The sequence below is a fragment of the Corvus hawaiiensis genome, chromosome 8, assembly GCF_020740725.1.
Source record: "Corvus hawaiiensis isolate bCorHaw1 chromosome 8, bCorHaw1.pri.cur, whole genome shotgun sequence".
NCBI lineage: Eukaryota > Metazoa > Chordata > Aves > Passeriformes > Corvidae > Corvus > Corvus hawaiiensis.
Genome location: NC_063220.1, coordinates 16,575,144 through 16,587,926, shown reverse-complemented (window position 1 = coordinate 16,587,926; position 12,783 = coordinate 16,575,144). Strand labels below are relative to the sequence as shown.

The following is a 12,783-nucleotide window of genomic DNA, read 5'->3' as shown; positions in this document are numbered from 1 at the left end:
CCCCGCGGCCCCTGCCGTGCCAGCCCTCGCTGTAGCCGAGCGGGCCCCAGCCGAGCGGCTGCAGTGTTTCCTGCACCAATGTGCCGTCATATTTCACCTCTCCGGTGTAGACCAGAGCCAACTACTCCTTAGGGACCAGTCGTTTCCCACGCTCTGGCCTGCGTGGTAAGAAACAAATTGCTGTTCCTTCCAATGTATCCAAATTGTTTGGTAACAACAATTTTTTTATGATAATCAACCATCTAGTAAAAATCTTGGTGCAAGTATATGAGTCAAAATTAAAACTACTTTTGCCTGTTGCCACTAGAGGTATTCACCACCGACCACTGCTTGCGTTCTTTGGTCAGACTTAGCACAACTTCTAGGCTTTGTTCCTAGAGCAAACATATACATCATTATTATTATTATTATTATTATTATTATTATTATTATTTACTAAGCATACAGTTTTCAGCATGTGTTCTCTAATATCTGGTTAAAATATTAGTTTTTCTACAAGTAAACCTGCTTGCTAAAATATTTGAGGACAGCAAACACAAATGGTCAGAATATAGAACCAAAAATTATTTTAAAAAATATTTAATATTTTTGAGGTATTAACTCCACGCCAATGGCTATATTTGCATATTTGCATTAGACTACCAACACATGACAAAATTTGAATAAGCTTCCTGGGGTTTCATGCTCAGTACACTTCCCTTTGCAGATCCATATCCTGTTGCAATTATCTTTAATTTCATCCCACTTTTAGAATACTGTGTTGCCTTTTCTCTGTTCAGGATGAGCAGTCTGCACATACATAATCCAAAATCCACTGATGGTGATGATGAGACTTTACTGTGCTTGGTGTTAAGCCCATAATATTACACCACACAGATGGGCAATAGTCTGAATCACACCCAGTATTCATGGATCTCCTAAAGAACAAAACATTGTCATTGCTATGTTACTACTGTGTTTGGAGCAGAAGGATTTTGAGATCAAAGACTCCTAAAATATCTCATGAGTCTGAGTTTTTGCTCTCTTGGCTCCACCCTTTTAAGAAATTCTGCAGCAAATGGCAAATTTAAAGCAGCTGAGAATGAGGCTTACTTTCAAAAAACAAAACTAAGTCTTGTGAATTCTAAACAGTTTTGAAAAGATTATGCTTCCTGGTGGATCTGGCACCAAGAGCCATTGCCAGGAAGAGGCCTTCTGCAGGTTAGGCATAATAAAACTTGAGATGCCTTTACAACAGCTCATAGCATAGACAAGCTTGGGAATGATCACAAGACTACCCAAAACTTTTTATTTGGAGAGTTTTGCTGACTTTGTCCTATCCTGTCTATACAGGTTCGTATTATGGGTATCCTTCTTTATTACACCAGTTTCATTAAAAGCAGAACAACCAGGCCAGTTCCTGTGTCAAAAAGCCAAGGAAATGGCTGCTTAACTGCTGCCAGCTTTGGAGGAAAGAATGACTTGGAGGGTGGTCTCCTTTCCCTTACATAAAGTAGCCAGTTCACAGTTCACTATGGACTTAGAAGCAATCACCTCTGAAGTGAGCTCTCATGGCCAAAACTTCATAGCGATGTACAACACCTGCTCCACTGAGCATATCCTGGTGAATGTGCAGGTGTCTCTGGAACTGCTCACTGGTTTACGTACACCAGAATTTTGCCAATGACAAGAAGTATGTCAGGAGAGATGTACTGGTATCTGAATGATCTCTCTTTATGAAAAACAGATACATAATGTATTTCTTTCAAAGGGAAGCCAGGGAAAATTAATCTCTTTCTAGGTTTTATTTTGTTGCAAATAAGAACTTTCAACATCCTTATGATTCTTGATGCTTCATTTGCTTCTAAGCTCTGTTACCAAGCAAATACAATCCAGTAGCATCAACTGCTCTCCTGATAACCAGCCACTTTTTTCCAGACCTACACAAATAGTTCTTGCTTTGCTTCTGTTGTCTGTGTTTTGCCTTGAAAATGCTAACAATGGATATTTAAAGTTGGGGGAGAAATGAAAGAGCTCAAGAGAAATACAAGCTCAAGAGCGAACCAGAGCCCAATTCAAAGATGTATGAAGCTGTGCTACTTCATGGTTCACAGCAGGAACTGAGACCACACCTAATACAGGGGGAAGTGTAAGAAAGGAAACAATATACAAGAACACAAGGTTTCCACCAGCTGCAGAAATCTGGATTTTTTTTCCAATCTTTCAAGACAACTTGCAAGAAAATTTGTAGTTTAGTCAGGGAAGATCAACTTCTCCTATGTTGGAAATGGAGACACTTTTGAGACAGACGTGTCTCATATGCCCATCCATTTCAGTGGAACTGACATCACACTCATCACCTAGCATACATCCTACTGTAAGATTAAGTGCACTCTATACGAACCTCTCAGCGAGGAGAAGTCTTGTTCAAATATGCAAGTTACTTTTTTGCCTTTTTTCCCCCTACATAGATGGCTTGATCAGACATTAAAACCATGATATTAGTGAGAGAATCTATGCTTTATTTGTAATTGCAAGTTTCTTCAAAACTGGCATGGTGATTTTAAGAACGTATTTCTGTGCAATGCTTTCCTTAAGAGGATGGTCTCTCTCTTCCCAGCTCTTCCAAGTACTATGGATTCTCCTCTCTTCCACAGCTCACTGCTGGTGTTTCTGCTCTAATGCTATTTTGTAAACTGGATTAAATAAATTAGCTGGTAAAAGAACCAGAAAACAAAAAAAAACCCTAAACAAGTCCAAATCCTTCAAACCTCCCCCCCCCGCCAAAAAAAAAAAAAAAAAAAAAAAATTTTTAGAGCCAGAACAAGCAGCTGAGGACAGGAGTGGGCAGAGAGCATTGGTTTCGCTGATAGAGAAAATGTATAGGGAGCCGCATGCTTGAGGGGCAGTTTCAAGTTACAAATGCTCATATTTAAATGAACCATAGGCAGAACTGGTGACAAAGCAGTTGTCAGTCAAACCTCAGTCTCTACCAAACAGGACATATATATGAACCTCATAAAACACCCCAGTATTTAGCTACCATTGTTTAAAAGTTATCATTTAACTGGAGGACAGACTTTCAACAGGTGTATACAAACTGATACTTCATAATTATCATCTCCACTCTGCCAGGTCCTTGCACTCTTAATTTGGTATTTATTCATAGAAGGTATCCTTCATGCCTGCATTCAAAATAGGAGAGATAGAAAATCCAGTAAGAACCCTGAAACCAAAACAAAATGTCCCAGATTTTCTAGCATGAGCAAGTGCTTTCTACAGACCCAAAACAACATACTACTGTCAGTGTAGCTAAATGCCATTTAATTGGCAGCTAGAAAAGTCTATAATACATTTCTTCATGGAAAAATGTTTGAGCTCTTCCAGTTTGCCAAGATGCTAATTAAAAACAGACGGCGTGTTACAAAATCTTTTCCTTGACCTGTGCTATCTTACATGCCCTTCTGTACTTTTTCATGGCATTGGCTCCCTGAAGAATTATTCTAATCTTTATAAATTTGTCTTTAATTATCCTTGTCATTTTGCAAACAGAAAAGAAGTAACAAAATATTATTTATTTAAATGTACATAGTAAATTCATTTGTTACATGGCAGAGACAACAAGCTTTTGAGGAGAAAGTCTTTACTTGTTAAAAACAAAAGGTTTCTATGTCCTGAATAATTTACAATGAAATAAATCTTAGCGCCACTGAAGTCACTGAAATACTTCAAGTAGAAGCCTTGCTGGAGTGCCACTGACATAATGAACTGCACAATAGGAAGGATGTGCCTCATCAAACACATATTATTGTTTCATCATTGCTAATCAACATGCTTTACAAAGCAGAGATTTGGATCAGAGCTGAAACATTTTACGGGGTTGTTGGCGATAGCTCCACAAGTGTATTTTACTGATGTTTTTATTGTTCTCAACAACTCAAGAAATTTGAAAAAATATCTTATTTCAGTAAGAGTTAATCCTTTTTACCTCAAGCAAATACCAATTCTGCCTGACATCCCACCCTACATTATGGCAGGCAGGCTGCCACTGCACAAGCCCAGCACAGATTCTCCATCAAATAAAATACTGCACCAAGCTGAACTCCAAGGTCCCTTTTTCTTACGAACCACATTCACCCTGCAGAGGAGACTTTGGAGGGCTGAAAATTTCATTACATCTGTTTGCTCATATGCCAATATGGTACATATTTAGTACAGCTTTAAGAAAAGATTTGCTCTTTTGGCTGCTGGCCCTCTCCCTCTGCAGTGGGAGAACAAAACCAACACAACATCTTTATCTAAGAACTGACTGTAGTTTTAAATATAATTTTCATAGCAACAGAGAAATACATGTTTTAGTTATGACTGCTCAGAAGCGAAAGGATTTTCTCTACCTTGAATATGGTAACATTCACACTTAGAGTTCAAAATGATTCCTAATTATCACTTTTCTAAGACAACAATCCAAATACTGTACAGCTGACTTTCTTTTTGACACCAAACACTTGTAGGCATCTGTAAGTTTCCACTGTTGCTGCCCTTGTGATTTAGGCAAAGAGTCATTAAAACTGGAGGGCCTAATTCCCAGCCTCAATATAACACATTAGTAAGAAGTAATAAGCTCCTTCATGAAGCAATATAGCTCCCCAGCTAAATAAATGGCACACAGTACTGATTAAACAAAGGCACATGTGGCCTTTTTTCCCAAGATTTTTTTTAGAAGCAAATGGATGAATATATAAGAGAAAAAGACAAGGACAAAAAAAACCCCCAGGAATGGGAACTCAAGAGAACAGTTAACATCACAGAAACCGAGATGTTGGCGCCTAAGCATGGAAGGGGGGACCTGAGAAGTTCCCTAAAGAATTTCTTGAAGCAAGTAATGTCTGAAAAGAGCTTGGAGCTGCAAATAGTCTCCTGCTGTTCAATTTTCCTTCACTTAGGGAAATGAAGGCTATACATTCATTGCAAATAAAGACTGGATCAAAGATACCCAATTCCATTAACAATTTATTTTCTTTAACGGAACAATTGTAAATAATGACTTTCTAGATAACTGCTAAGGTCACAAGTAGTAATAATGCTCTACTTTATGTTTCTGACACCACTGCTTGCCCCTCAGGGAGGCAGATATCCCTTCATATACACATTATATATATACATATATATTAAGATCTCTCTCAAGAGCTATATATAGCTTCTATTCACAGGCAAGCACCACAACCACTTATTCATTCTTTTCATGCTTTACCTGCTGTTTTCAAGGCTGCCCTGATGCTAAAAATAGCTTCACATATTAGAGGAGGGTTGCTATAGATTCAGAATGGGTGATGTTCCAAAGACAGCTAAATCCCTCTTTGCCAAGGATCCATGTGGATGCAGCTGATGGGCATCTGTGACCAGGGCTGTGATGCCCTTTCATGAAGACTCGGGCTCCAAGGATGGGGTATTTGTGTTGTTCTTAAGGCTGCACTGAACTGCAAATCAATATGAATCATGGATGTCATCATAAGTTTAAGGCTTTGTTTTTCATACTCTAGTGTTAGATCACAGTACAACAGTACCTTCAGATATTAATAGCATATTAGCTTCTTTTTAAATGGGAGAACAATTTAATATTCTGTTGTATGGGCATATTTTTCTGTGGGCATTGATGTCTTCAAGTAAGAAAATACCGAAATGCTTCAATAGTCTTCTTACTTTTTCTAGTTCTTAACATTTGTGGCTGGATTATGACCATATCTAAGATAAATGAGGTAGTCAGAATAGTATTTTGCTTTTGTTAACAGACTCATAGAAACCTGCCAAATACTGACTGTGTTAAGTCTTTGGCAGTCTGCTGAGGTTCAAATAAAAGTTTTACAGGGAAAGAGTGGCATGGATTGATAAAATATATTAAAACAGATTCTAATATAAATCTAAATAACACAATCCATCTTTTATGAGCAGTATATTTAAGGCCAGTGTAATGCAAACTTGAGAGAATATTTCATGATATGCTAAAGGAAATGTTTTTTCACTCAAATCTCAGTTCACATCCTGACCCTTATCTTCCATGTGGTTATGTTTTATTTCCATTCAAGAAAGACAGTCACCTAGATACGTAAATGTAAACATTTTGATTTATAACTTGCAAATTGAATGTGGTTTCAGCAAGTAGCAGGATCTCCTATTTCCTTTTACTTGCCATAGATACTTTCCTTGGTGGTTTTTTGAGTTTGCCATTTTTACTTCTAGAGTTGTGGATATTGCACAGCTCAGTGTTGCTGGCTATAAATAACATAACTTGATATTTGTAGCTAAGGTAGACTAATGGTTGCCATTTAGGATAGTTATCTTTCTCATTCCACTTAGGTGCCATGGAATGAATAGTGTCCTGGAAATACTTTCAATAGAAAGGTTGATAGTATTTCAGTACTTCATGTCTCAATGATACTGGTGATTAAATAACATAAAATTGTATTTAATTTGAAATATAATCCAAATTATTTCCAAACCCTGGCAGTCAGTAGTATACTTTACTAATAAAAGGTCAGTTGTAGCAGAATGGCTCATGGTATTATTAATTAAATGAGGTCTCACAGCGGTACTCTATAAGCACGTTCATTAAAAACTGTGAAATAGGAATTTTTAACTGATTCATCCTACTTCAGTGCTCAGAGCCACTTTTTTATATCCCTGTATCCTTCAGTTTTCACTGAAGGATCAGTTATTGATCACCTCAACCTAGATACCAACAGCCTCTACATGCAGCTACTGTATTACTTTACTATGTAATCCCACTGAAAGAATAAGATGAAGTGAGGGTTGATTCCATCATCATTACATCATATTATGCTCTTATACCTTAGTTTTTTAAAATCTGACTGTGAGATTCCAAACAATTGACTGCAGCACTGTATATTGCAAATAATCTCTGATGTATTTTCTTTGCTTTAGGACAACCAGTGGAAAACACTGTGATGAACTCACCAGCTCCACAGTACAGTTTTCAGGACTGGCCCTCTGAATTCCTGAGTTAAGATCTCAACTTCTAAGTTAAGATGAAACACATCTCTAAAAAACAGGTGTTTTCTGGAACATATTTGCAGGAATGAGACTGTATATCTCTATTACATTAAATCTTAGACCCAGACTACGAGGCACCTTTCTTTTCCAGGTTATGTAGAATGCTGGGTACACCAATAGTGCTTAACTGCTGGCATGATTCAGATTACAGTGACTTGTCTGTCACGTTTTTATACAGAAGACTTTAGATCCCAGACATTCCCTGTCAATGATTTGTACCTTTCCTCAATTCTCATAAGTGAATATTATGAATATACATACATGGCAGACATTATGCACAAAAATGCATGTCAGGAAAACAGGGAATGCGTATCTTTTCCACTATGGTTTAAAAATGCAATGAACTTTAACTTTGCTCATGTATTCTTTTTTCCCCCACCAAAAAATGCAGTGGGAAACAATGTAATTTAAAGAAAATAAGTATATTGCTTGCTTGTCAGTTGTTTTCTTTTATTTATTTCCATGTTACTGGATTTTCCTTCTCTTGCTTATTATTTGCTATGATTTTTTCATCTTATATAGTAACTCGGATATCAAACTGGAAAAACAAATTTGCCTTTCTCTTGTATTTATGTAACTGGATGCCATCAATCACTTTCCACCATAGCAGATCTAGCCATAAAAGTAAGATTAGGCATTCTTTGCTCTCTTAGGAAATAGTTCATACTTCAGGGAATTTAAGCATAATGAACTTCTAAAATTGCCTCAAATGAAAACTGGAACATGGTGGAGGAGTTAGTCCCTGTATTCCACTTACTTAAATGCAAGTTGATAAAACTAAGCAGTAGTATTTTGTACATACTAGTAATTACTTTTAAATTAAATTCCTGATAGGCTGAAGTCACTACTCTTTTTTATGCATGCCTCCATGCATGTGTAATCTTGTAGTGAGCTTTGTTCTGAGCAGAGCTGCCAGACTAAGATCTGGAGACCAAAATCACCTGCCACACAACAAACGTGGAACTAGCAGTGACAATTAAAGGACACCAGACAGGAGTCTACATAATAAATCTCTGGAGGATTTATTTAGTAAAATTCTGTATGTTTTTCAAAAATAAGCCCAAACTTCAGAGATAATATGGGGAGTTGATTCTAAGAATTATTTTTTTATGAAAGTCTGATTTATTATTTCCATAACTGAATCAGTCATACCTGTCATACCATTATTATTTACAATCAGTCAGGGTCATACCATTACTATTTATATTATGCATCTTAACAAGGGCTTGCAGAAAACTTTATTTTAATGATATTTTTTGAAGTACACTGAAGTTTTAGGATCAAAGTTGACGCTTTGAGTGTTCCCTTAAGTGCAACAAAGTGAATGGATGAATGAAGCAATCTGATTTTCAAGATACTATTGTAAGATTCTTACATAACTCTGTAGTCACAGGCAAGAAAACTAAAACAGATATTGGGAATTAAAACAGTTATAGTTCTTCTACAGTGTATCTGATTCTTTAACATGTTAAGAGTGGAAGTAATGCTACCATCAAATAAACTGTTGAGCAGGACTTAAACTACTTCAGTCCATGATAATGAAGATTAAGGCTGCTCTTCTGTCAACAGTAATGAAAAAATCTTGTTAATTATGTGTGAAGTTGAGAGGCCTTATCTTCATCGTAGGAGGTGGAGCTAAGGGAATAAATCAGGTTAGGCTGTATTTTCTAACATTGTGCCCTAAACTGGGATTCTGTTTACCAAATTGATCAGCTGAGAATAAGGGTGCAATTTCCTCATCTTTCATTTCTTGGGAGATTTTCAGATCAACAGAAAGTTTCAGCTTTATTTTTAATAAGAGCCTTTGATACTTGTTTTAAATCTAAGAGCAGAACAAGTTTAGTCTGGAATTTGAGATGTCCACTGATGTCTTCTTGAGCTTTCCATTACTGTTTATTAAACTAACTTCCAAACTTTGGTCTCAAAATAAATGCTCTGTAGACAGACAATAGAACTAGCACCTTCAGTGCACTAGGCAGTAAGTAGTTGTGGAGACTGGCAGTGATTTGTTCATCCTAGAAGTAGAGGAGCCAGGAATAACAAAGGTCCATGGGTCAAATTCTACCTCATATGTCCTTCTAAAATGCCATCATCTGTCAGATCTGCCTTCAGATGTACAAATTTTCAAAAGAACTGTTTTCCAAATTGCTTATCATATTGGAAGTCTTCATGTTCTAGAAATTCTGTCTCCACACAACATATCTGACATTGATATCCAATGGTGTTAAACAGGAATAATTAAGAAGAAAATGTCCACAGATAACTGGAATTTAGGAAATTCAATCTTAAAATAGGATTAGATATCCTATTATTAGTTCTATTTTATCTTATTAATAAGTGAAATGCAATACAATGATTGTGGCTACTTATACAAAGGTCTGGGATTTTGGAACAAGGAAGGAAACTGATGATCAGTCAGATGCTATTTTTTCAAAGGCACTTTTCTAACAATGATTATGCACTGAAATGGTAATTGCAACTTCAAAATAGCATAAAACTGCACAGCTGATCTCAAAATAATGGACACAGCATGGGCTTGTCTATGATTACTTTTTGTAACTGACTCGATACTGGAAATATCTTTAAATAAAGAAGTTCTTTTCTTGAATAAATTACTTTACCAGCCAAACAAATAAAACTGCATTTGCCTTTTAGCACAGCAACATTGACATCTAGTGGCTAGTTAAGCTTCATGTTTGATATTCCCTGTATGACAAAAAAATGTGGAACACACCATTTATTGAATTGGACAAAACAGATATGCACTGCAACAGCCTGCTATCTCCACATAGCCTCTAGATGATTACAGAGTATCATTAGTCTTTAATGACTAGTTTGGAGTGACCAGTGCCAGTGATGGGAACTGGTGAGCATGAGTCACTGCCCCTCCTGAACAGCCCCACTGGTTTTCCCTGACGGTCAGGAAGACTTAAACTTGGGAAACAGTTGCCTGATTGTAGTGTATACCTTCCTCAGGGCTTGTTGGGAGGCACACTGCATCCCTGAAATTGTATACGCGTACCTCTAAATGAAAAAGAGCTACAGTTACTGAATGTGATGTTATTGGCATATGTGAACATCCATTTTTAGCTTTACTTGTTTTTTCTACAAATTACTAGGGGGCTTCAAATAGGAGGAGATAAAAATCAGGAACATGACAGATGCCAAAGTACTGTTTGTACAATGAAGACACAAAAATAAATGATTTGGCAACTTACTTCATAGACATGTAGGAGATAGGAAGGTGCCAATATCAAAAAACATTAGAAAGTAATTTCCTCATTTGTGAACAAAAGAACTGACTTAATGGAGAAAGAGGAAAGATTAGACAGGACAAATCTCAATTTTACTAGCATTCTTGATGGTTCCACATTACTGTCTCATAGTCAAACTCAAATGTAGTCCCTGGCAAACAGCTCACAATGGACGTGGTTGTCAGTGACTGCCCTGCCTTGCTCTTCATACCAGTGGTAGCTGCCTCTTCTGGCCTGCTGGCAAAGCCTTCTGATTTGCTTCATTAAAAATTAGAACAATTTTTTAATTGGCTAACTAAAGTAATTTTGATTCAACAGATCAGAGGCCGTTGAGTTTAAACAACTTTACCAGAAGATCTTACGAGGCAATCATCTTCTCCAGGAAGGCTGATGTGTTTCTTCCTGGCTAAATACTGTTAAGGACTAAACAGCTATGCTTAGTATTTCTTAAAAATACATAGAGAAATCTGAGTCTGAAAAAGAGCAACAAAATGTAAGAGTTCTCCAATACATAATCCATATAGAAAGGTTAAAGTACTTTTTTAAGCTGGAGATATATGTCTTCCAGAATCTAAAGATGTTATTCAAACGATGATCAGTTCTTGCTTTCTGTACAAACTAGTGCAGAGCATTAAAAAATAATTGCAAGTAGCAACAAAGAAGATTTTTCTTAGACAGTAGGAAAAACCCCTTTATACCTAAGAGGTTAAGATTAAGGTATTTAAGCTGTGAAATCTCCTATACTAGGACCTTTTAGGAACAGCTCAATAAGTATGTCAGGTATAATACTTTGAATTCTGCATCTCTATAATGTATGTACCATGTCTGACTTAAATTTTTTGGATACACCAGGTCTCATACTTAGCCCATTCTAGATTTAGGGCAGAACTAAAGCAAAAGGTACAGTGATGTTTTCTCCTTTGTTGACCACGAAGTTCAGGGCTACCGTAATTTAAGACTATTGTTTCACATTACTGCTGATTTAAAAGAGCTGCTGCTGAAAGGGCAGCCTGTGTTTCTCACCTCCCACTTCCCTCCTGTCCCATCCCTCCATCCCTAACATTTTTTTGCCCCACCAGGATTACTCATCAGACATCACAGCAGGATAGCCACAGGAGCTAGGGTGGCAGAAAATTAAATTTTGTAGTTCAGCAGGAGTGGTCAGATGAGCACTAGGGCCAGTTCAAAAGAAATGTTCTCTTCAGTGGCAGGTAACCCAAAGATTGACTTACTTGTAAAGGAAAGCTGTGCTCCTAAGGTTTGGCTGTACAGTCATTGAAATCCAACTTAAAATGGTAGCACCTCCTGCCCCGTAAAGAATGATGCCCATCTCATCAGTTCTTTTTCCTGTATCTTCCAGTCCTGTGGGACTCGTATGACAGAACTGCCTTTTTGGTGTCAAAATATACTGTTGTTAGAATTAAACTACGGAGATACTCCCATTGGAGCAAAGTATAATACACACACCAAGAGCTAAGGGCACATTCAGTTTCAACTACCAGTTTACTTAGGAGGCCATTTCTGAACCCATTCCCCAGCTGTAGCTTACTGTAGCCCACATAGAAAAAGCAGTCAGGTGATGTTCTCAAGCAACACAGTCAGACATCAGAAAAGCATAGCATAGCAAGATGAAATTATCTAGCTGCTATTCTCAGAAAAGCTGTTTATAAAATAACTTCAGCATCTACAGCAGTTGCTATAGTTGGACTCACTGCAGAATTTTCCTGTCCCAGAAACTGTATTTTTTCTATATGCAGGCTTTTGTGGTCACAATACAATGCCAAGAGATTCAAGAATTGTAAATCTTTCCTCTACCTTTCCCACTCTTCTTCAAAGTGCATAATCAATGATATGTTGGCCCAGTTTCCAGAATCATGTCAGGATTCATTCACACTAAAGCAGTCTGTCATTTCCATAAGACAGGAACAACAAAAAGATGCCTGCTATTACAGCTTTGAAGGTATACATTATTTATTTTGATATATTTAAATTATTAATTAGGATAATTCCATTTTTGCAACAGAGTCTCTGCCCTTTAGAGGAAAGGGGCCGCATTCAGTAGGACTTCAGCAGAATACTGCATGCACTCAAATAAGCACAGTGCCACTCAGTTTCTTTCCACGGGACACGTTAGCATCATCTTTACATCCCTTCACAGCGATAATGACGTAACAAGTAACACAAACACTAGGTCAGGAGAAAAAATAATTCTGAAAACGGAGATTCGGTAGCCAAGGTAAGGAGATACACTGTCAGCTATGGTGTGTGACTGCCTTACTGCGGAAAAGCAACTACCTACAACTTGTATTTTACAACTGGCATATTACAAGGACAGCAGCAGTATTCAAATTTTTAATGTTTCTCTGTATTAAGTGTATCTGTGGTTTAACTATTCAGGAATCAATAACACAACTGGAAACTAACACAGTCCAGAAGAAAGTACCTGTGATGGATTACAGCATTTCAGACCTCAGCAGTTCAG

At 37.2% G+C, this 12,783-nt stretch overlaps 1 protein-coding gene across 2 annotated transcripts in view; it reads right to left on the bottom strand.

The window, feature by feature from the left end:
* Positions 1 to 12,783, bottom strand: part of LGI1 (leucine rich glioma inactivated 1) — a 29,014-nt gene that overhangs the window by 15,491 nt on the left and 740 nt on the right. The gene's annotated exons all lie outside the window — the stretch shown is intronic.